The sequence below is a fragment of the Mus caroli genome, chromosome 5 (genome assembly GCF_900094665.2).
Source record: "Mus caroli chromosome 5, CAROLI_EIJ_v1.1, whole genome shotgun sequence".
NCBI lineage: Eukaryota > Metazoa > Chordata > Mammalia > Rodentia > Muridae > Mus > Mus caroli.
In genome coordinates, this window is record NC_034574.1 from 23,427,636 (window position 1) to 23,451,634 (window position 23,999).

Here is a 23,999-nt window from a genome sequence, read left to right on the forward strand (position 1 = left end):
TCTTTATAGTTGATAGAAAGAAATACAGTTTTATTCATTTCAACCACTTTTCTCAAGTGATTGCTCTTTCTTCCACCACCTTGCTGCTTGTGCTTGCTCCTTTAGCATATTATCTCCTCTCCCTCTCCCTCCCCCTCCCCTTCTCCCTCTCCCTCTCCCTCTCCCTCCACCTCCACCTCCCCTGTCCCCCTCCCCCTCCTTTCTCTCTCATTTTTGTTTTTCAAAAGATATCAGAGCTGGGCTTGTTGACTATTAATATTTTCTCACAGAAGGATGAGGGAGGAAGGGTCATTGAATGCTCACTTTAAGTTCCGGCAACTCTTCCCAGATATCCATATGTAATTCTGCCCTAACTTCTCATTGCCTTGGTGGACTTGGAGGTGGAATAGAGCATACAGACTAGAGAAGAGTAACAATGCAGTCACAGGAAGTCATCATCCATGACTACTTGGATACTCCACGTTCTTGCCTGTTAACCCTTACCCACAATCCATAAGCAAGCCCTGTGAATACATCGCTTTCCCAGAATGAAATGTAGTAAATCATGCTTTGGTTTGTTGTTGGCACTGTAGGAGATGGGAGCAGGCCTTGATTCTATGTCCCCAGAGAAGAAATTTCTACAACTACCAGACAGTCCTGCCCAGAGCAGACATCCCATTTCTTCAGGCTATCCCACTTCCTCTGACCCCTGCTCACGAAAAGGATCTGCGTCACCTGGATCCTGTGTCCTCTATCAGAACCTACTAGGGGCAAGCCATCTCTCCAGGAGGCGGCGCCCTGTGCACTTCCCCATGCCTCCTGATAAAGGGTGTTTCCTTAATGAATGGTTTTCATTATCCTGTCTCACTGTTCCCATGGACTTGCTGCCTTATGTGCGGGTGTGAAGGAAAATGACCATTTCTATTTACCTCATGGTCTGAGTCTGTCCCATTGTCTGACTCTATTCAAAACCCTAGGCCTTTAATAGTCTAGTGGGTTGGCAATCTGTGTATCTTGGTAATTTTATCAAATCACTGTTTATGGGGATTATGGCTGTCTATAATTGTGTCTTTATTTTCCCCTGTGAAACTCTCGGGGCTCTGGCTCTTTTGCTAACATCTCAGGAAGGGAGACACACAGCATCACTTACCCTCCACACATGAAAGGAAAACATCGCTGCTAGTCTTCCCACCGCCTGTGAGATGCCCCTCAATGTCTCCCAATTTGATCCCTGGGATTAAAAACTCTTCTTGGTTTCCTGAGACCTGTGGAGCTGCCTGTGGGAAGCTACATATCTGAAGTATAGGTCAGGCTACCTGGATAGTCTCACACCCAGGCTGGACATCATGCGTAGGTTCCTGGTCTCTGACCTACAGACTTGGAAGGTTCTTTACCATCTTTGTACCTAGGATCTCACAGATGAATTTATTCTAACACTTACCCCATCCTGCAAGCTTATAGATCCAAACCTAGAAGCTTGTATCTTTCCAGGATGCTTAAGTCTGGTGTCTATAGAAATAACGAAACATGATTGTTTTCCAGATACCTCATTTATAGAAACAGTGGAAATGTAGGAAGCCTATAAAATGGAAAATACCTAAGTCAGAGCTTCCTAAGACTACGTTAGGTTAGGTCACCAAACTAGGGCCTCAACCTAGGGATCCAAAGTCCAACCTCCAGCCAAGCACCAGGTGCTGCCACTGTACCGTCTCAGGCACTAGAGCCCAACCACCACTCAAAAACCAGGAGACTGATTACTACTGTACCTGGACCAGCCCCATATCTGGCATTAAACAAAGAGCACAACTCTTTTCCAATGGCTGAGCCCACAAACACACCTTGGCACATGCAAGCCTGAAAGGCAAGGCCTTTGCTGCATAAGTGCTAATCTGCCTAATATTTCTTGACCTTAGAAGTCCTTTGCAGTAGAGCAGCCCAGTGTTTCTGCAAGTTGCCCCAATCCATGTGGAATTCAACCCTGAGTGGGTCTCCCAGTAGAATGAGCCATGTATGTTAACTGCCTGGTCTGTCAGTTCACATTACCCTCTCTGTTGCCAGAAGTCCCCCCTTGCATTTCTAAGCAGTACCCACATAAGAGCATCACTCCCTGGCCCTCTGCAGGTCCCTGATGAGCCTCTTTGGTGTGCAATGGGAAGTCCCTGCTTCCCAGTTCATCTAGAACATATTTTAAATTGTCCCTAAGCTTCTGAATACTACACAGATAAAAACTAATAAAGAGTCATGTAAATTCTCAGAGGATAAAGAGGTCAGCAGAAAATTATTTCCTAAGGTGCCAATGAAGGGTTCAGAGGAACAGAAATCAAAACAATCTCAAGGCCAACCCAGTCTTCTAGGTCACCAAGCAGGTGTGAATGCAGCTAGAGATCATTACATGAAGCCCGAGGCTCAGGGTGACAGATACTACATTCTCCCTCATTTGTGGATACTAGAGCATGTATAAGCACCTAAACTTAGTTATGTATAAATGTCACAAAAGTATAAACAAAACGGACAGGAAACCAAAGAGAAGGTGGAGGGAGAAAAGGGGCGATGTGAGGAATAATATTATAAAGCTTGTGACACACTTGCATGAGAATCTCTTTCTAAAACATTAAGTACAAGGATATATGTCAGCATTTGTTAAATAAAAGACATACTTGTTGTGTGGCCACTGGCTCCAGTTTTGTATCAACTTTGGAAACAAGGGTTACTGACACAGATCCATTGTGTTGGACCACACAATCACATAAGCCAGAGAGAAGAGGCAGCATTGAATGATGTCTGATAGACCCACTTACTCCATCCCAATTAATTTGCCCTGAGCAAACATTTTCCCCTAACATGAGCGCTGCAACTTGAGTGCTCATTTTCAAGGTATCTTTTCTTTTTTTTTTTTTCAAGGTATCTTATAGAGGTTTTTTTTGTTGTTGTTGTTGTTGTTTATGTTTTTGTTTGGTTTTTGGTTTTTTTGTTTTTGTTTTTTGGGTTTTTTTGTTTTTTGGGTTTTTTTTTTTTTTGTTTTTTGGTTTTTTTGTCTACTTTCATTTCCTAAATACAAGGTAATGGTTTGAGTTAAGGCAGAGGCAAGCACAGAGACAGCCACCGTTTCAGGACTGGAGGCCTGACTGTGGCCTCTACGGTGACTCCCATGTGGTCTTCCACTTGTGTTTATGTGGAGCGAAGCTCACAGCCCTAGAAAGGAGGGGTCCCTCTCCCACTGCCCTCCAAACTCACACTTATGTGGGTTTAGGCTTAGTGTCTTGCAAGTGGATTACTGTTGCAGTCAGAAAGAGGAAGACCTAGTCAGATCAGGCAAAGACGCAATAAGCGGCAATAGGTCTGATTTCATTATAACCTCTAAATTCACTTTCTGGAGGTCAGTAGTGTTTGCAGATTATCATCTTCCTTTGTTCTGGTTTGCAGATTCTCTTCCTTTGTTCTGTGCTAGGAAAGCTGAGGGAGGAGACCCTGTGGGTGGAAGTAGATAAATCGACCACTACTTTGAAGTAGCAAAATTGATATCAAAATCCTTCCTACATGAAGGTGGTCTTGAAAAGGAAGAGATTTCCTAGAGCCAGCTATCACTCTGGTGGAATATCGCTAAGCAGCCTTTAGGGCTACATGAAGCCAAGGGGCAGGCTGACTAATCCCTGGCATTTGCCATGTTTCTCTGAGGAACTCCTGGCATGGTAGGAACCTGTATTCTGTAAGTGTTTATCATCACATGCATGTGGCTGCCCCCACCTTGATGTTCTGCATTGTCATCAGGATGGAGGATAGCCTGACTCCAAAGACAGCCAACTTAGAGGCTTTTCTGGAAGAGTCACCTGGGACCTTAAAGGAAATAAATGTACCCTACTTACTGCCCACTGAACCCTGGGCATGAATATTTATGTCCAGAAAAACAGAGTTCTCCAGTCAGTGAGTGGGGACTCTCCTTTAAGAATAGCTTTATGAGGATCATGGAGATGAGATCTGCATTAAACAATGGAGCCACCCCATCCAGGGACATCCCCTTATAGGGTTATTCTACCCCAGAACCTCTCCTCTAAACTATTTCTGGTAACATGAGCCACAGTGGTAAAAGATAAGGTGGTAACTGTAGGGTTAAATTTTCTGGAAAATGTACCTTTTCTTCTTGTTCCTACAACAAGCCTCCAGTTTCTGAAGGCTTCAGAGGTCCATAGAGTTGTTTTGTCACAGGCTGTATAATGCATACCTAGTGAATTAGGCTCTGCCACTAAACCATGAATGTAACCAGAGGTGACAGGGGTGATGAGTTCACTGATGAGAAAAGACAAATACTAATTGCATTTGTAAATAGAAGTGGGGTGAGGAGTGGGATATGGGGTTCTCTGGAAGTTTCTATCATCCTAACATGTTCAAGGAATAGACAAACACCATTGACCTCTAAAGATGAAAGTACCAGTAACCGGATACCACAGGAACTAATGCTGGGTCACTACCAAGGCAGGCATGCAGAAATGGTCAAACAGAGTGAAGGGTGGAGGATGCATGTGCCAGGCAACCCTACTATAGCTGTGGGGCTGGCTGGGGTCTTTGTTCACACAGTGGGAATGGTGGTTCCTCTTTCTGCTTTCTATTAAAAACAAATTGTGGGCCAGTGCTGCCAAAAACTGCCATGGACCCCAGAGGTCACCACAGATTACAGCAGGATTGTGCTGGAGTTTGGCAGAATGCCATCAACCAGAGAGACCAGACCCAGATCTGAGACCCCACCCTTCAGCTGCGGTAAGGCAGTTGTAATGTGAATTGGGACATTTTCCCCAGGAGTCATAATATGAGACCATTTTATTCATCAGTGGCAAAGCTGTGCTGCTCTGGGGACAGCATCACGAAGCATGTGCTGTGTGTTTGGGGCCAAGCATGGACTGTACGTATGGTTGCACATAGGTTTCCCAGGTATTCTTCCAGGCACACCTGTTTCTCAGGCAGAGACAGAGCAGTGTGACTCTCTCCTGCAAACTTGTCAGTTAATTGCATAGGAACAGAATACAGCTCTGACCAACAGTGCCATTGAGACAAGCATTCCATGAGTGGCTGCTGAAATGGCCTGCATTTGTCTCTCTTTTGGACAGCATATTTTTATTTTCTCTACTTTTTAACCAGTTAAAATGTGCTTCTGTGGCTCTCAGAATCCAAGGCTAACACCCAGGTACCACCATCCATGGATAGAGGTGATAGCAATCAGATTGATCAAAGGAACTGACCTTTAATTACAGAGCTTTACAGACAGCTCACAAGCGACCTTAATTCCTGGTTGTCCCAAGAAGCCCCAGTAAGTCACAATGATTAGCAAGGCACCTGTGGGAAACATTTTAACCCAATTATATTCCCAGGCCCTTTATTGTCTTCTGGTGAGACCCTTTTGGGGTTAACTAAAGGAGCTTCAGCAAGGTCAATGGGATTTTCCAGAATCCCCAAAACACGGACAGGAGTCTCTGCACTTTCAACTTCACCTCTAGGCCAACAAAAGACCAACAAAGATCCTGCTTTCTCTGCTTTGGCCTGTACCCAAAGGAAATTGCCCTTGGGAGATAACTCATCTCTGGGGAAAGGCCCAAATCAAAGGAGAAATAAAATTCTCTGCTGCAGATCACTGTCTCCGTGTTCTTGGAATCAACCCTCTTGCTTTCTGTGGAAGAGACTTCCACAGGAAAGAAACCACATGAAAAGGGTGGTGCCGAGCTCACCTTCTGAGTCCTTGAGCTAGGCTTCCAGATTCTGTTGCCCATGTTGTAGGTGTTTTTATGACTGTGAATGAAGATATCAAATCTGGGATGACTTGAGATCCAGGATTTGAGGTTCTGACCCATGCTCCTGCCTCCATCCTTTGAATCAAGCCATTGCTCTTGCCATCTGAGGAGGAAGTAAGTAGACATTTGGAATCTGGCACCCAATATTTGTTGTCAGACTCTTCCAGTTTTATCTTTGTTATTATTTTGAGACAAGGTCTCGGGTAGTGCAGGTGAGCTTCCCTCAGCCTTGCTCTGTAGCCAAGAATGAGCTTGAAATTCTGATCCTTCTGCCTCTGCCTCCAAGAGTGATGAATTTACAGGTGTGTACCAACACCCAGTTTAAGTTGTGTAGAGAGTTGAACCAGGACTACATGTTAGCTAACCAAGGACTCAACCAACTGAGCCATACTTCCAAGTTTCCAGAGGACTCTCATGGTATTGATGCATGTGTTTATACAATTGATCCTTGACCTTGACCAGGAGATGCCTAGACTCTCAAACTCCCACAGATCCCTCTGGTCTAAATAACCTTTGGCACGATTGCTTCCCTTTGTCTCTACCTCGGACCTGATGTTATGCTATTCAGGATAGCTTTCCCCACAGAGTGGCATTGGGAGGAAAGTTCAAAACCCCACAAATTCTGCTGTACCATGGAAGACAGATGAAAGGGTTATAGGCTGTGAAAGACACATAGAAATTCCATCTCCTTTTTGAGGGTCTTAAAGACTTATTCCTATCACAAGTCAGTTGATACATGCAATGGAAGATAGCTGGAGAAAAGTACAATTTCTAATATCAAAGCTTTGGCTTGGAGGAGGGTAGAATGGAGGATGGAGAGCACTAATGCCTGGCACATAGTGGGTATTGGGTGCTGGGTACAAAGTGAGTGCTGGGTGATGAATTTGGAAGCTTGTGCAAGAACCAAGTGAGGCATGGAAGATAAAAGGGAGTATGTGGTTCTGAGCATCAGAGATTCTGGGGGAAGTCTGTGTTCTTGAGGTTCCACTCACTTAAGCCCAGGTTGTATGCTGCTCTGACTGGGCTGTGGGTGTTTTCTGGAGGACTCACAATAGAGAGGTGAAAGACCAGGGGAAGGCAGTCTAGTGCTTAGCCTTGGTGACAAGGCTCCCATCTGACGAAGATAGGTATTGATTTTTCCTTCCTCTTCTTGGCCTGTAATGTCCTAAATCACTTCCTTTGCGCAACTGCCCAAACACATAGCCTGGCTCCCACAGTGAGGGACCTGAAGGTTAGGGCTCCAAGGGGTGGGGCCTCCCTCTACATTAGGAGCGGCAGAGGATCCAGCCAAGATGAGCAGATGGTGCAGAGACAGAACCCCATCCTGGACAGCTTTTTCCATAATGGAATCCACATTAAAAATGATATTATCTTCACTTTTAAAGGCCCTAATGGACGATATTTATGTCCATGAAATATGTTCCTGACTGAGGCACACACGGTTTGAGAGGAACGAGTCATCAGCCAAGCAGCACTTCTGAGATGAGAACACGGGTGTGAGTGTATTTCCTTTCCAATCCACCAATCAGTAAAATATGTTTTAATACGGGACAAACAGTAGAGTTTGTCTATTCTCCCCACAGAGCATGGTGAGTCGCTGGCTTTAATGGGACCTGACAGCCGTGTGATAGTCTCTGCCATTCTCGTTGTGAGCAAAGTGCTCTAAAAACGCATCCATAATTTATTTATGGGACCTGTCAGTTAACTCGTGAGTAACCAGGATGTTTCCAAGGACATTAAGACTCAGTTCTTATATTTTTGGTTGTGAGCCTAGCCTTTAACGGCTGAGCCATCTCTCCAGCTCTTTTATATCCCAGACAAATGGAAGTGCTACAATGCCCTTCTCAAGATGATCAACTATTGACGACTGAGAAAACCAGGAAGGTCATGACTAGATATGGAAATATTTTGCTGAAACCTTTTTATATTTCCTTATACTTCTTTCTTCTTACATATAGTTTTATGAAACAAAACTATCATGAATATTGGCTGATGAGCTGAGAATTACTTATCATGTTAATATAAGCGGATTGCTGGATTGAGTGCATGAGGGTAATGCTTTAAGGAGCACATGGGGCGGTGATCTTAAGATTGTTTCATAACTATAAATGTCAGGGGTTGTGTATCCAATAAAGCAAAATCACATCACCTTCAAAACCAACCAAACAACCAAAAAACCCCAAAGACTCAATCCTTTCCCTTTCTTTGGGAAATCGTACTGATGGCATCCCAGGAAAGTGATGGTTTCCTGAGCCCTTTATGCTGAGGAAGGATGACTATGGAGGTTAATTGCCCCTCTTTGTTAGGATGTTCAAGCGCTCTGATAAGTCTGGTATTTCTCTGATTCTCAGGAACTTTGGTCTAGTCATCAATGACAGTTGTTTGTGAGGTAGCAGCAATTTGAATGGAAGAATGAGTTAATAACAATGGAAAATCTCTAATATCTAAAACATAGCAAAACCTACAGCCTCAGAACCATGTATATTTGACTCAGCTGAATTCCTGGTGACTCCAGCTGTACCATGCATGGTGCATAAACTTCTCTGAGAGTTGTATTTTGCCCAGTGTAATCAAGAAATGAGGACAGACACACAGATGGTTCCATAACAAGTGTCCTATGCTTTATCTTAGCCAAGCTCTATCTGTGCTCACCAGACAGAGGACAAGAAGCCACATGTTTTCTCATGATCACTGTCAATAGCTGAGCAAGACCAGCATAGATGGAAGAAGGTTGCTATCTACCAGCCTCCCTCAGTATCTCCATGTGGACCAATGGAGTATCTGCTGTGAGTTTGACATTTCTATGCAATTTCAAGAGTGAGGCAGAGCTTCGTGCTTGCTTATTCTTGAGACCTGTTGCTTTAGAGATGAGAGATGCACAGGTAATGGTGGCATTGTATGGAGAAGCACCTTCAAAACTCCTTATGTAGCTTCATTCTGCCCAGATCCTAAGAACCCAAGAGAAGCTGAATGGAGAGGTGATGGGCTGGATTGTTGGGAAGAGAAAACTTTATGATGGGGGAACACTTAGCCTAGTGTTGAGAAAGCAGCTGTAGTTGTTAAATAGGTCAGCACCACTGAAGAGAAACCGCCTGTGCTACACTGGAGCAATAGGAAAGCTATCCAGAGAACAGAACCTTACCTATCAGAGGCTGCGCTTGTGTGCATCTAAATTTATTTAAAGTACAAAAACCTAAGCTTGGGGAGTTTCCTGCTCCTGGGGTTAGGGTAGGATCTGGCTGGGAAACCATTCCTCAAGGGTCAGCACATAGAAGCAGTAGTCCACAGAGACCAGACCACCTCTTGAGCTAGCAATAGAATGTAGCCACATCATAAGCATTGTCCAAATGGTCCTGGTTTTGAAGGTACAAAGATTCAAGATTGAAGAGGGCTGATATCCCCAGAAAGGGGCCCCCGAGGCACAACTGCATAAAGCTATGAAGGTGAAGCCTCAGTGTCAATTGGAGATGCTGGGACTGTGGGATGTCTGCCAAGAAGAGCCACTATGTGGAGTGGAGTGAGGTGGAGCTGGCCTAAGGCTAAGAGAGAAACTGCATTGCTTCAGGTAGCAGATCTGGCAGAATGAGCCAACTATGCCTTTTGGAGTCCAGTTGATATCATCAACAGTGCCATACTGGACATGGAGCTACAGGAATTATTTCTCTAATTATTTTGATTTTGTTGAAATGCATTTGCTTATTTGCTAAACTCTTGTCCTTCCTTTAAAATGAGAATAGTTATTCTATGCCATTATATATTAGAAGTATATATTTTTTTTAAAGTGGACATCTAACAGTTAAGGGACTTTGGACATTTAAAGTTCAACAGAGTGTATTCTCATATTATGAGCTAAATGTGAGGTTTGGGGGAAAAGGGATGGAAGGCTACGGCCTAATGTGCTATGTCTGTGTGAGTTGACAAGAGGTGAAAGTGTGGAGGTTAGCTGTACCAACTTGACACAATACAGAATGGCCCAGAGAGAATCTCACTGAGGAATTGTCTAGATTAGGTTGGCCTGTGGCCATGTCTGTGGGCAATTATTTTTAATTATATTGGCCTATATGGGAAGAGTCAGGCTAAAAGTGAGTGGCATCATCCCTTGGGCGTGGGTCCTGGACGAATGAAAAAGTGAAGTGAGTACAACCAGGCATCTACTTCTGCTCTGGACTGTGGATGTGATACCACATCACAGCTGTCTCAAGCTCCTGCCGTCATGACTGCCCCCTGCAATAATGGACTGTGACCTGGAACTGTGAGGACAGTGATTCCTTCCTCCTCTAAAAGGGAGCATGAAGGTTATCTGTGATTTAGCATTAACTAATCCATCTTGAAATAGTCACCTTTAGTCAACACCAGAATTAGCTTGTTCTATTATGAATGGTAACTGGGTTTCTCCATGATAACAAAGTGGTGTCAGCCTCTCTAGGACTGTGAAAGTCCACTTTGCCCCCTCTGTAATCCTTACACAATCCTGCTAGATTGTGGCTCGCACCCTCCTGCTACACGGGAGGAAGGAAGTTGATGCTACGAGAGGGCATGGCTATGGGTACTGAAGTTTGTGAGTGGTAGGAGAATGAGAGCTGCCTAAGGTGCTTCAGAGTCTGTTCTCTGGATCACTGACATGGTCTCTGACTCCTATACTGTGTCATTTTATGGGCAGTCAGTGGGGAGAAGTCACAGCCAAGTGGTACAGAAATATCCTCATGGGCAGACAGGTAAAATGCCACAGTAAATAGAGCATCTGTGGAATGGTTGTAATCTCAGCACTGGGGAAGTGAAGAGAGGCATATTCCCAGGGCGCACTGGCCAGATATCCCATTTTACATGGCAAGCTTCAGGCCAGTGGGAAACTCTGTTGTGAAAAACAAGGTAAATAGCTCTTGAGGAAGAACACTCAAGGCTGATGACTGACCTTCACATACGTGTGCATGTGGGTGTGTGTACACACACTTGAAGCCTCTCCCTGTCTCCCTCCTCCTCCCTTTTCCTCAGGTCTGTGAAGCTGTGATGTGGGTTTGGGCTGTCATTGTTATCACTGTTGGTGATGCTCATTTGTACCTCATTCCTTTGCATGGTAAACATTTTCTCAAGCAGAGTCAGAGTCAGTTTTAGTAACTAAACTTGGCTCAGAACTTTGTTCAGATAATATATGAAGGCATGGGTCTAGGGAGTGGCTCACCTGGTTGACCAGTATCTCCAAAATCAAAGACCTTGCAGGATGCTTAAGAAAGTATGAATTACATGGTAATTTAACATGTAGAACCATGACTCTTTCCTAGAAGTGATACATTGGCCATGGAAGGAAGATTCACACATAAGATCAGCAAACAAGGGAGCATGGCCTTCCTGCTGCAGTCAAGAGCCCTTTCCAAGAGCAGAGAAAGACCACCAGTGACCATGGTTTTCAGGGGAATGCCCTTTGTGGTCTTTGAGGTGCTGGCCAGGCATGGCCTGAGTGAGAGGAAGGAGGCTTGTTGAGTGTCTGCTTGAGCTAGGACCAACACCCAGAGAATCCCTGGTATCGTACTCTCTTTTAAGCAGGGTATACTTGTTGACTTAGACCATATACTTCAGCATCTTCCTATTTAGTTCATCCCTAGGCTATGACAGTAAGAAGCCATTTGCACTAAAATTCCTCTTGGCCTCTCTCACTCAGCTAACTGTGCCATTCAGAAATGTCTGTCAATAAATATAGGGTCAGTTACCATTTTGTGTTAAGCCCCACAGAGAAATTAGAGATTAAGAAACATTCTCACATTAAAGCTAAAATAGATATAGGAAGGCTTTTTGTCTAGGTGATCCCACAGTTACTTGGATATTATGGCTATGCTCCTGAGCACTTCCCAAAGGAAGCAAGTGGTCTAGACTGTGTCCCTATGGCACTCATAGCTCACTGAAGACAGATAAGAGAGAGAAGCCCTGGCTTTGGCCATGTCCCCCTGCCAGTTGCTTGAATGGGAACAGGTCCAAGATCTCTCATTTCTTGTCATCAGTGCTACATAGAAAGCAGTCAGACAGTTCACTGTCCTCACTTCTAAACCCAACTTCAGGTCTAAGACACTCCAAGCACCAAACATTTTTCTTGCTCATTTGGTGTGCAAATCCTGTCCTGAACTGACACAAGGCTATTTTTAGTCTTTATTTATTCCTCATGGTGTGAATATTCATTTTTCCTTGCAGAAGGGCTTCAGAGCTGGGTGCTGGGGCTGCTCTACCCTGCCTGACTCTGTTGCATAAACCACATGCCCTGCATCACCTTCTGAGTTTCTCCCAATCTAGGAAGCCTCTTAAACAGAGGAGTGGAGCCTTAGATGGATGTTGCCTGTACCCCTACCTCATAGACAGAATGAAGGTCCCCTAGAGTTTCATATGTCCTAGTTCAACAAATGTCTGTCCTATTGGAAGGAGAATCTGATGAGGGGCTGGCTGCTTTGGTGACCTCATGCCTGCATCTGAGCTCTTTCCTATGTGAGATTTCATATGGAGAGAAAACTCCCTGAAAATGTTCCTTATGAACTTGTTGCTTATAAAATTTAGTCTCCACCATTTAGCCCATGAGGCCAGGAAACCTTTGATCATGTGTTTCATATATTGCGTACACACATACATGACATTGTGAAAAATAAACAAAACATTTGCTGTGTAAGCATGAGGACCTTGATTTTGATCTTTAAAATTCATTTAAAGACAGACATGGTAGCCATGTCTATAATCTGAGCCCAGGACAGGAGCATCCTCAGAAGTCCCCAGGATGAACTAGCCTAGTACACAGAGCAGCAAATAGCAGCAAGTCGGTGAGGATTCAATGCTGTATGCATCTAGGTACACAGAGCTGATTAATGCATCAAGAATCATTACTGAAGGGGCCTTGATAATGCAGGACAAATAAGTTGGGATGAAGGAGAGAATGAGGGAGGACCTGGCAGAGTTTGAGCTGTCATCTTCAGGGGTGAAGGTCTGAAACATGGAGATATATGATCAGAAGAGAATGAGGTGAGGACTTGGGGGTATATAAAGTCTTCCAAGAGGCCCCACAATGTCTCTTGCTGCTTGTAAATTTTCTGTTTTTACTTGATAGAAAATGATCCTGTTTTGATGGTATTGAATTCAGATGTGAAATGGAGGATGCTATCTTGGCTACTATCCAATTTTGTCAGGATGAGCATGACAGAAAAATCAATTCATTATTTTATAATTTCACAGTGTGTGTAGGTTTTGTTTGTGTGTGTGAGACCTACAACACTTAATTATGCTACCTGCATGAATATAGGTCATTTATTTGAGTGGGCTCTAAGTGGGCTGCAGCCCACTTACCAGTACCAGTGGCTTCATCACTGAGTAAACTGGAAAAAAAAGAGGGAGTGAAGATATGTTTCAGTGGGTAAGGCACTTGCAGGGCAGGTATGGTATTCTGTGTATGGACATCCAGAACCCACAGAAGGTCAGACCTGTTTAGTGGCCATATCTCATTGTCCCTATGGGGAGATGGAATTTGGAAACAGAAAATCCCCAGAATATCATAAGGCCAGATAGCCTGGAGTATATAGTAGCAAAAAAGAGACACTGTCTCAAACACGGTGGAAGGAGAGGACCAGCATCCCCCCAATATACACACCATATAGACACAAAGATAAACAACTGGCATATAGTTACCATTACAATGTATTTCATCAACAAGAAGAGAACATGCATTTTTCTGATCATTCATTCAAAGCAGACTTAACCCAGGGTCATCTGACCATGAGTGATTGGAGCCTTCAATGTGGTTTCTAGTGCTGGTGGCTCCATACAACCTTTGTCTGCCATGTATCTGTAGTTAAGCTGCCACTGGCTAATCTGGGAAGACAGGAAGTAAGTGAGCTGGGATAATGCAGACAGCTATTTGATGTGGTAAAGATGATGAGGGGTCTAGGTACTAATTGATGCTGTGAGAAAGGTGTAGAAAGGAACCACACACCTTCAGGAGAATGGTCAAGCCCTTCTCACTGATGGGTGAGCACCAGCTGCTCCTGGGATGCTGAGCAAACTGCCCCATGGTACTTTGCCTCCCACTGGAGTTTTATGTAAGATGTTTGGTGCTCCATGGGCCTTCTTTTCAGCATGCCCCTCTACCATCACAATCAACCCCATCAGTGCCCTTCTCAAGGTGGTACCAGAGAGCAGGCAGACTCTGAGATAACTCCTCAACAGACAGGGTTATACAGAACAAGTAGAAGAGAACAGACTTAAAATTTTTACAATGTCTCCTTGATAACTTATGTTGAAGTCATGGGCTGTAAAGTCAAATCTCTTGGAAGATAATTTTTACAAACGATTTTCTTCTTGTTTTCTTTCTTTACAGAACCAGGATTCTTGGGCCCAGTTGCTCTCTCCAGCTCTTCCCACTGCAGTGTACAGCCCTCTGTTTATAATAGGAAATCCAAAAGGTAAAAATCAAAGTACTCCAGTCTCAATAGCTCATACAAGAACTGTTCTCTCAACACTATGGTGTCTATGTTTTCCCCTTCTCTCAAGCGTCATCACAGAATGTCTTGCTTTGTTCCAGAAACAAGACGTGATATTTTTAACTCATCTCTTTTGCTGTTGGACCTAGAGACCACCTTTGCCCCTTTTATAGACACATATCAATGTGCATCAAACACTTAGCTTCATAAGGCACTTATTATTCCCTCAATATAAACTGCTTAAAGTAGAATTTGTGCATAAAGGCATAGCAGTCTTTAAAGCTCTTAAAATCTTGTTGAGACTGAATTAAATATGTGATTGCCAATTTTGCATCATTTGCATATTTGATAAGTAGTCTACAATGTCAGGTATGTGTTAGAAAGGCAGAGTTAGTAGAAGCTCAATAGTCCCTGATTTTATATCAGACTTTTAAAACTCTCAGCTTTCAGTAGCTATGTACTGAGCAACACTGAGTTAGACTGACAGTACTTTACCTAACTCAGTCCTTCTAGGAACACAGAGTGGTCAGTACAGTCTGTTTCTTAGTGACTCTGGGAGTCTGGAGCTTTGTGATGTTCATGTGGTGGATGATGAGGTCTTTTAGCTTCTTCTTTGAGCATCCTTCTGAGCATACACATGTGTGTCTCTAAGACTATGCCAGGCATCTGGTGGGTCCACCATTGCCCCAAGTTACAAGATGTGGTGCCCCTCTGGGCTTCCTTCATAACCAGTTATAGCTTCTGTCAGGGTAGGGGTGGCCAGTGGAACACGATAGTGTTCTTGGATTCTTTCTGCCTATGTTTTATGGCCTTAACTGGAACTGAAACGATGTTCAGCAAGTGAGAAGTAAAGATAACTGAAGAAACAATGCTCTCAGGATGTATCAGTCTCCAGAGTGTGCAAGCTCTGCAGTGGACAGTCAAGAGTTCTGGCTGAGGAGAAAGCAAGTATATATCGGGTGGACAAGGGTCTCAGAGGGGTTGGCTACAAAGGCACATGTGCCCAATGTATGTCTACAGAAAATACTTGCTGTGACCACATTTGCATTACAGCTCTGTTCTCCCTTGCAGTATTCAGTTGACTTCCAACTGCTCCTGTCACCTGCTTTCTTGTTCTTAAGAGTTTCTTTCCTGGCCACCTCCTGTTTCCTGCTTATTCTCCTGTAGACTTCTTTCTTCTCCTCCATTCTGTTTCCACTCATCTCCAGTGCTGAACCTGCAGCTCAGCTGCCTCCCACCTAGGCAGAATGTGGGATCTGCAGCCTGCTTAGCGACCAGGCAGGACCTGACATCATGCCCCTGCAGTATTAGGATCTGTGTTCATTCTCAGTGAGCCACACATCAAACCTGTCACGTGCTGGGGTTGTTAGCCTCAGAGGATTGGGTAAAAGCAAGACACTTCAATCCTGTTCTTTCTCCATTAATCACTATTAACAGTGTGAATCTGTCAAAACAGGCAGGTGATGTGTGCACCAAGACCAGCTCCTGAGATCAAGCTTTGACATTTCAATCCCTGTCATCTCAGTTACAGGAGAAATGAGGCCAAGAAAATCTAGAATCCTCTCTCTCTCTCTCTCTCTCTCTCTCTCTCTCTCTCTCTCTCTCTCTCAGGAGGTCTCTGCAATTGTATGTAGTGATACACTCAGATATACACTCTATGTGAGAAGTACACATACCCACAGCATGATACACATATACTTGAGCAACTGTACTTGACAAATAAGCTTCAGATTTCAAATGAGTGATGTGATGTCATGAGTGACAGGGATTCAGGCTTACTCAGGGTAGATAGCTTCTGTCCATCCATATGCTGGACATGCATTTTTTTTCTTCAGAGTTACATAGCTGTTGAAGCTGTAAGCTGTTGACACATCAGTATTTTAAAATCATGTTTGTATCAGAAGAGGGTGGGATGTAACAGGTTCTAGCACATCTGAGATCTCTCTGGGTTCCTCAGATCATCTAACTCATCCAGCAGACTTGGAGTCCCAGCTGGGCATTCTCAAAACACCTTTAGTCCTGCAGAGCACGGGTCGTGCAGAGCTCATACCATGGGAGGAAACACCTGGATTGATCATTTTCCTCCCTCTTTAATGTTCATATTGACTTTGGCCTAAAAAATGACAGGGTTGAAGACTGTCATTAGTCTCCATGGTAAACAGATTACACGTTGATATAATAAATGTTTTACCTTTAATTTTTGTTTTAGTATGTTTTCATAAATGGGCATTAAACTGTGTTGAACCTATTTATTAAGCTTTCCTCTGAAAGATGCCTTGGTTGCAAAAGGAAACCTTCCCTCCTTATCAGAGGCCCAGGCTCAACCCCTCCTTAGTTGCTGTGGGGTTGGTTCTGCCTCAAAGTAGGATAGCTATGCTTGCTAGGCAGCAAGGCTCATTATGGGTGGCTGGTCCTGCTTTTATCTTCCCTGCTGCTTGCTGTTCCACAAACACCACTTCTCCCTCCTGTAAAAAATTACTCAATTTGACAAATCCTGGTGTTATGGGCAGAGCTGAGCCTAACCCCTACTCTGAATTTCCATACTGCAGGCCTAACTCCCAGGAAGCTGATATAACAACATTTGGAAAGAGGGAAGCTGGTGGGTCTGAATCCAACCTGACTACTGACCTTACAAGCAGGAAGAATCCAGACACACACAGAAGACCACCCATGCAAGTGAAGACTCAAGTCAAGGAGGGAGGCCTCAAAGGAGCCATCTCTATGACACCTTGACTTTGGGTTTTCTTCTGCTAAGACCAGGAGACAAGAGATTCTTGCTTCTAAGCACCACCCAGTCTGCTGTCCTGGGTCATGGAATCCTCACTGACCCCTACACCCTTTTTAATGACCCTTTTTAACGCTCACTCAGAGAAGAGCCAGCCCCAAGCCCAACACTATGTCCAAATAACAGCCTTGCCTATGATGTGAAGTTTCCTGATTACTAGACTCTCCTGGAAGTCTTATCATCTCTAGCTTGCACACAGCTGATGCTTCGGCTTTGAAGACAGCCATGAACAGACTCTACCTCACTTCCACTTCAAGAGCAACATCACCTCCCCTGCTCAGAGTGCATGGTGAGTATGTCCTAGGAGCATGTGGATGGTTCTAGATCAGTCTTTGATACACACCTCATCTTGATTGTAGCATAGCAAGTGTGAGCAGAAAGAAAGCCATGCGACCTGCTATGGGGACCCCTCTCTGCCTGTCCAGGAGTAATGTGCTGAGAGCCACTGTCTTGAAGTGAAAGGATAGCAGGATCTGTTCAGCTCCTGACGGTTCAGACTGTTGGTATTATTGCAGCCAAACAAAGCTACGTGACCTATACTAAATATTTAAATCCCAGGAGCATGACTACCAGTTTAACTATTGGAAAGGGACAATGGGGCAAGCTGTGATATGACTTTTTGAAGCCAGAATGAAAGTCTGAGCAGGACTATAACCCAAGGCACATTAAAAACTCGAAGTTACAGTCTGAAGATCAGAGCTTGGCTGGTCAGTCAACAACCACAGAGAGTTAAGGAACAGTCCATAGGAAGTGCCCAGGGCCCTCATATCTTGCCAGAAACACGGTTACTAAAATACTACGTGCTCACTTGTTATTCAAGTGAGGCCTTCAAACTTTCTTGACTTCCAAGTACCAAGTTTAAGGCTCCATTCACCTCAGCAGCTACCTAGATATGGTGGGACAAAATCATAGCACTTGGGAGGCTGAGCAGGAGGTTGTGGTTCGGCTGGACTTTTCCTCCTATTGCTGCATCTGTTTTTAACTGTAGCAGTGGCATGCTCACTGTCTTGCCCTGGCTGTCTAATCTGAAGCCATGTCAACTCCCAGCAGCTAATTCTAGAGGGACTGTGTGAGCCCATGGTGTCAGCAGCTGAGCACCTGCAGGATTCTGTTGGGTGGTTTTGAGCAGAGCTTGCCAGATCCAGTTCCTGTGCTTCTCTATTCAGTCTGCTTTCTTCCCTTGTGCCCCTCTCCCCTGCATCCCCTTTTTCTTGGGTGTTTCCATTAGCTGAGAAATCAGCTGTCTGTCTCTCTATATATGTTTTTCTTTTGGTCTCTCTCTCTCTCTCTCACACACACATACTCTTTCATATATTTACATTTATATACTCCCCCCCCCACATACACACACACACACTCATCCCCTCTCTCGCTCTCTTATACACACTCTTTTTTGTACACTGTCAAGGACACACACACCCACTCCAGCCCCTACACTTCCTGTACACTCTCCTTCACACACACTCACTCTTTTACACACTGTTTCCCTTCCTCACACACACTCCCTTGCACACTCTCAGACACACACTCACTCCCTTACACTACCCTCTGTATTCACTTGCTCTCAGGAACACATATACTCTCTTGTACAATCACATTTGCTCCCTTCTACACTGCCTCATAGACACACACTCCTTCCCAACTCTCAGAGTCACACACATATGTATTCTCTTGCACTCACACCCTCACTCTCCTGTAAGCTCACCAACACATATATCCTTCCTTGTGCACTCTCCTATAGACCCCAAGCTCAAACTCCTTTCCACACATCTCCCTCTCTTACACACACTCACACATACTCCCTGTACACTCACAGACATGTTCTTTCATGGATTCATAAGGCACATTCACACACACACACACACACACACACACACACACACTACCTACACAAACTCCCTCTGTACTCATAGACTTACACATGCACATCCCTCCACACCCTCTTTCTCATATATACCCATACACATTCCCACAGACACACACTCATCTCTTCACACACCCCTCTCAATACACATAGTCTCACACACCATCTCATACTCTCTTGATAGGTAAGGAAGAGGCTAGAACATTGGTTCTCAACCTATGGATTGTGACCACATGAGTGGGATCAAACAACCCTTTCACGGGGGTCTCCTAAGACAATTCTACATATCAAACATTTATATTATGATTCATAACTAACAAAATTACACTTACAAAGTAACAATGGAAATAATTTTATGGTTGGGGGCCACCACAACTGCATTAAAGGGTCACAGTGTTAGTAATGTTGAGAACCACTGAACTAAAGTTTTCACTAATAATACTCCAAATGGCTGAAGCAAGTTACTGTCTATTTGAAAAAAAAACTTTTGTGCTATTTTCTGGTTGTGAGGCTCTCTGAAAAGCCCTGACCTTTGACCTTTACCCTTGGCAATGCATGGCAAGAGCATGCACTCACTTCCATTCCTGGACGCATTTTTGACTGCCAGCTCAGCAGTGACAATGTCCCTCCAAAGTCACTCCAATGCCTTTTCCAGTGAGATCAGGGACTGAGGCTCCATATAGGCAAGGAGCAGGTGGAAAAGCAGAGGTTCCCAGCCTAGGCAAGATGAACAGGCAGTCTGAAGCCTGCAGGACCACTTGGCGACTGCTGGCCAATGATTTCAGGGGCAAATGAGCGGGTGTGTGAAGTCATTAATTATCTCCACCTCATCTCACATTTTAAGAGTTTCTGTGGCTTCATAATTAAAGATACGAGTCTTTATAGGGATTATGGGGGCGCACACAATGCGCAGCCAGGTGCTAAGGCCCCAACGTTCATCTGGAGGCCTGCAGAGCCTCCGATGGTGAATGAGTGTTCCCAGCTTGCCCGAAGCTCCTGGGCTTGTTTTCTTGTCTTAATTGCTTCCGGGCAGAAGAGTCTTGTAGGATGGGGCTGCTGCCCACCTGTGCTGGGTGCAGAAGGAGCTGCTGAAGAGCAGAGCTGACAGGGCTGCCATCTTCCTAGAGGACAAAGTGCACATGGTTCATGGTGGCAGAGGATTTCACACATGTACCTCCATGGGCCACGTTTGTGGATCTCTGCTCTGAGTTACTGCAACACCCAGTGACCTGCTGGAAGAAATAAAGCATGGCAAAGCTGCCAGGCTCTCACTTCAGGGACCTTGTCATACAGGCCAGGCTGATAGTAGGTTGGTACATTTCCTTTTTGTTGACTTGGTGGCCAGTGTGCCGGAACAGTGAGCTGTCATGTTGGGAAAGTTCACAAGGACTAGAGTCAAGGGTAGCTTTAGCCAACAGCCAGGGAGTAAGGAACCCAATGTACCAGTACCATGGTAAGGTACTGGGAAGGTATATGTGAACTTGTCTGAGGAATTACTTAAAAATAGCACAAAGGAGCATGGCAACAAGGCTTGAACAACCCCATTACCAGGTTTTGGCACTGGAGACTCGCCAAGTGCTGATCATCCCTGAAGAGTTGTCTAAACAGAGCCGGCCTTTGAGGCTCACTTCTACAAAAATGTAGGCTGTGTGACCCATATTACCAGAGGCAAGTCCCTCACAGAAAACACACACACAGTTTTGCACTGTGTTCTGTTTTTAACATGTAGGGCTTTCTCCGTCCCTCTGTTTTTTTCTTTATGAAAAAACAAAACAAAACAAAAAAACGTAATCTATCTTTTTTGCTCTTCAACTTCCCCCCAAAGCCACAGAAAAAATGTGACAATGCCATGAGGTGACAAATCTGGGGATATCAGGAGTATCATGTGTGGCTGCTGTGTCTTCCTACAAATGCTAGGAACACCAGGGTGTCATGTGTGACTCCCTTGTCTTCCTTTTATGTTGGCTTCCATTGGCAGAGTCTGTCAGGCAGAGGTCTGTGTTTCTGTGATTTGAACTGGGATGTCTGACAGTCCTTCATTCTGTCTTCAGAAATTCAGCACAATAAATGTGTCATGTGTTTGCAGAAGCCCCAGGTAAGGTAGTGGTGCCATGTCTATACAGAGTGGGATCTGGTGCCTCAACTGTCACAAAGCCTTCCTCACCAAACTCAGGAACCATGTGGGCAGTGCCATATTCTGGTCACAGGTGGCACTAGAAAGGCCTGAGGAGAAGCAGGAAACAAGATATTGCTCAAAGAATAAATTTAGGTTGAAAATCTTGGCAGAGAGAGAGAGAAAGAGAGAGAGAGAGAGAGAGAGAGAGAGAGAGAGAGAGAGAGAGAGAGAGAGAGAGAGAGTCATATAGGACCCAAGGTAAAGACAATGTGGATCCAGGAAAGCCTGTAAAGTGGTCTACAGGGGAGGGAGAGAATCAGTCAGGAAAATGTTTGCCTTGCAAATATGAGGACCCAAGTTTGATGCCTAGAACCTACATATAAAAAGCTAGGTATGGTGGCATGCATTGGTAACCCCTGCACTAAGGAAGCAGAGATGGGTAGATGTCTGGAGCTGCAAGCTTAGCCCGCTCAATAAGTTACAGTCTAATGATAGATTCTGTTTCAAAAACCAAGGTGAGTTGTGTGTAAGAAATAGCAGCGAAGGTTGTTCTTTGACTACACACACACACACACACACACATACACACTGGCACACATACATGATTCTAGCTGCATTTCTGTTGCTGTGATAAACAACTTAGGAAAGATAGGATCTGTTTGACTTAGAACTCCAGGATAGAGTCCACTGTTGCAGAGAAGTCAAGGTAGGAATGTAAAGCAGCATATTCAGTCAGGAGTAGAGAGGGAATAAACGCATGACCCTGCTTGCCTGCCCTCAGCTAGCTTTCATCTCTCATATATTGGTCAGGGCCTTCGGTCCAAAGAATGCTGATGCTCACCCTGACCCGAGTCTTCCTAGATAAGTGGATCTCAGCCTTCTTAATGCTGCAACCCTTTAATACAGCTCCTTAAGTTGGGGTGACCCCTAACTATAAAATTATCTTGTCACTACTTCATAACTGTGATTTGTTACTGTTATGAATAGTAATGTAAATATATTAAATACCTGATATCCAGGATATCTGATATGGGACCCTTGTGGAAGGGTCGTTTAACCACCACAGGGGTCATGACCCAGAGGTTGAGAACCAGCTGTCCTAGATCAGTTATACACAATCCCCAACAGACACACTGGCAGGCCAACCTGATATAGATAACTCCTCATTAATATGCTCCCTAGATGATTCTAGGTTGTCAAGTTGACAGGTAAAAAGTAAAAATCAACCAGTATACACAATATGTCATTCATATATCTTTATGAATATATATATATTATGAAAAATACGCACACACACACACCTTTCTCTCAGTTCTACAGTAGCAGAAGAGGGTCTTGCACAGGATCTAGCAGTGGTGCAGTGATGGGTCAGTGAACATGCCTGTCAGTACTGACAGAGAAGAGGAATAAGACAGAAGTCAATTTCCTTTTGAGATTGGACAAGCTAGATTGACTTGACATTTGCTCTCATGGCCTCTTGGGGGTCCAAAGTTCAAGGCAAGGATGGAGGGTAGATTATAAAGTATCTCCCTAGGAAGTCCTCACTGGAGGTCTTCAGGTGAAGTGGTTAGGAAAACACATGACCTAGTGGTCCATGGCACCTCAAATTGAGATCTTGCTTTAAGCTTCCCTATGTTCAGTTGGATCCCAGCTTCTGAAGAATCAAAGGAGCCTAACTTCACATCAGACCTTGGAAAACAAGAGCCCAATAAACATGAGCTTATCCCAAGAGAACAAGTCAGGAGCAAAAGAATGGGCACACACAACAACGTCTGCTGAGACTCGAGCTGCTGAAAGACAGACAGAGGCTCTGAAGATGGAGCCTGCGATATCTGCAAGTGATCCAGATGCAACAGAAAGGGCAGAAGTCAAGAATGGCTCCAAGATGGGACCTGAAAAGTGGAGATGTCTGGGCCCTGCACTGCCTCTACCAAAAATAATTTCATCATTGGCAATGCTGGTGCATAGGTCTTCCTTGAGCCCCAGCAGGACCAGTAGGATGCACTGTGTTCTTTATGTTTCTCAGGCCCATGCTCAGAGTTGGTGGTTGGTGGAGAAGTAGAAAGAGGAGAGTAGCAGAGGGGCAGGGCTCAAGTTTTTGCTGTATCAGAATTTCAGAGCAAGCCATTGGTACAGGGACGAGGAATCCAGACAATGAGTGGCCTTGACACCAGTAAATGTGTGGGCTCAGGATGAGATTCAACATATACAGGAGCAGAGCTAAACCTCAGTAGAATCTCTGAGAGCATGAAGGTGCAGAAAACTGCACCAAAGACAGCCCTACACAAGATTTTTAGGTTCCAAAATATAAAAAGGGCCCATCAAGGAGACTTTGTCATGGAGGAAGGGACTCCATTGTTGACCAGGGGACTTACTGGAGTGGAACCCTTGGAGACTTTTGGTGAAACTTTTCTGGGATGGTAGAAAAATGGATAGCTAATTAGACTGGGATAAGAAGGTGGTAGAGTGGGACAGGGCTGGCATGTTGGTGGCTGGGGGAAGCATCTCTGAAGTGTTACAGAAGTGAGAACGGGCATATATCGGCGGCAGCTGGAGAAATGGTAAGTAGATCAGGATGTGGATAGAGCGTGGGGAGTCTTACAGGGGCATCTGCCTGTGACCAGCATGGAAAGGCCATGCATATCTAAGGGGAGATGCAGCAGATGGGATCCAGGAAGGAAGAGAGACTAGAGTCTAAGGTTTAAGAACAAAGGGAACAAATACACACTGTATCCTTTCATAAGGCCACCAACCTCATGCATGAGAGCCCCACCCTGTGGCCTACACGTTTCTCAGATGCCCCATCTCTTAGTATCAGCATACTGGGGACCAGATTTCAGCACCTAAACTTCAAGCTACAGCATTCTTTCCTGGATCCCTCAAAATGCAGTCCTTCTTACATGCAAAATGCATGAATCCAAAGTCTTTTTTTTAAAGATTTATTTATTTATTATATGTAAATACACTGTAGCTGTCTTCAGACACTCCAGAAGAGGGAGTCAGATCTTGTTACGGATGGTTGTGAGCCACCATG

General features: G+C 44.5%; 1 long non-coding RNA gene across 1 annotated transcript in view; it reads left to right on the top strand.

The window, feature by feature from the left end:
- Positions 1 to 23,999, top strand: part of LOC110294613 — a 444,128-nt gene that overhangs the window by 345,463 nt on the left and 74,666 nt on the right. Inside the window, exon 4 of the long non-coding RNA XR_002377956.1 lies at positions 14,098 to 14,182. This is a non-coding gene — a long non-coding RNA (uncharacterized LOC110294613). The remainder of the gene's footprint in view (positions 1 to 14,097; positions 14,183 to 23,999) is intronic.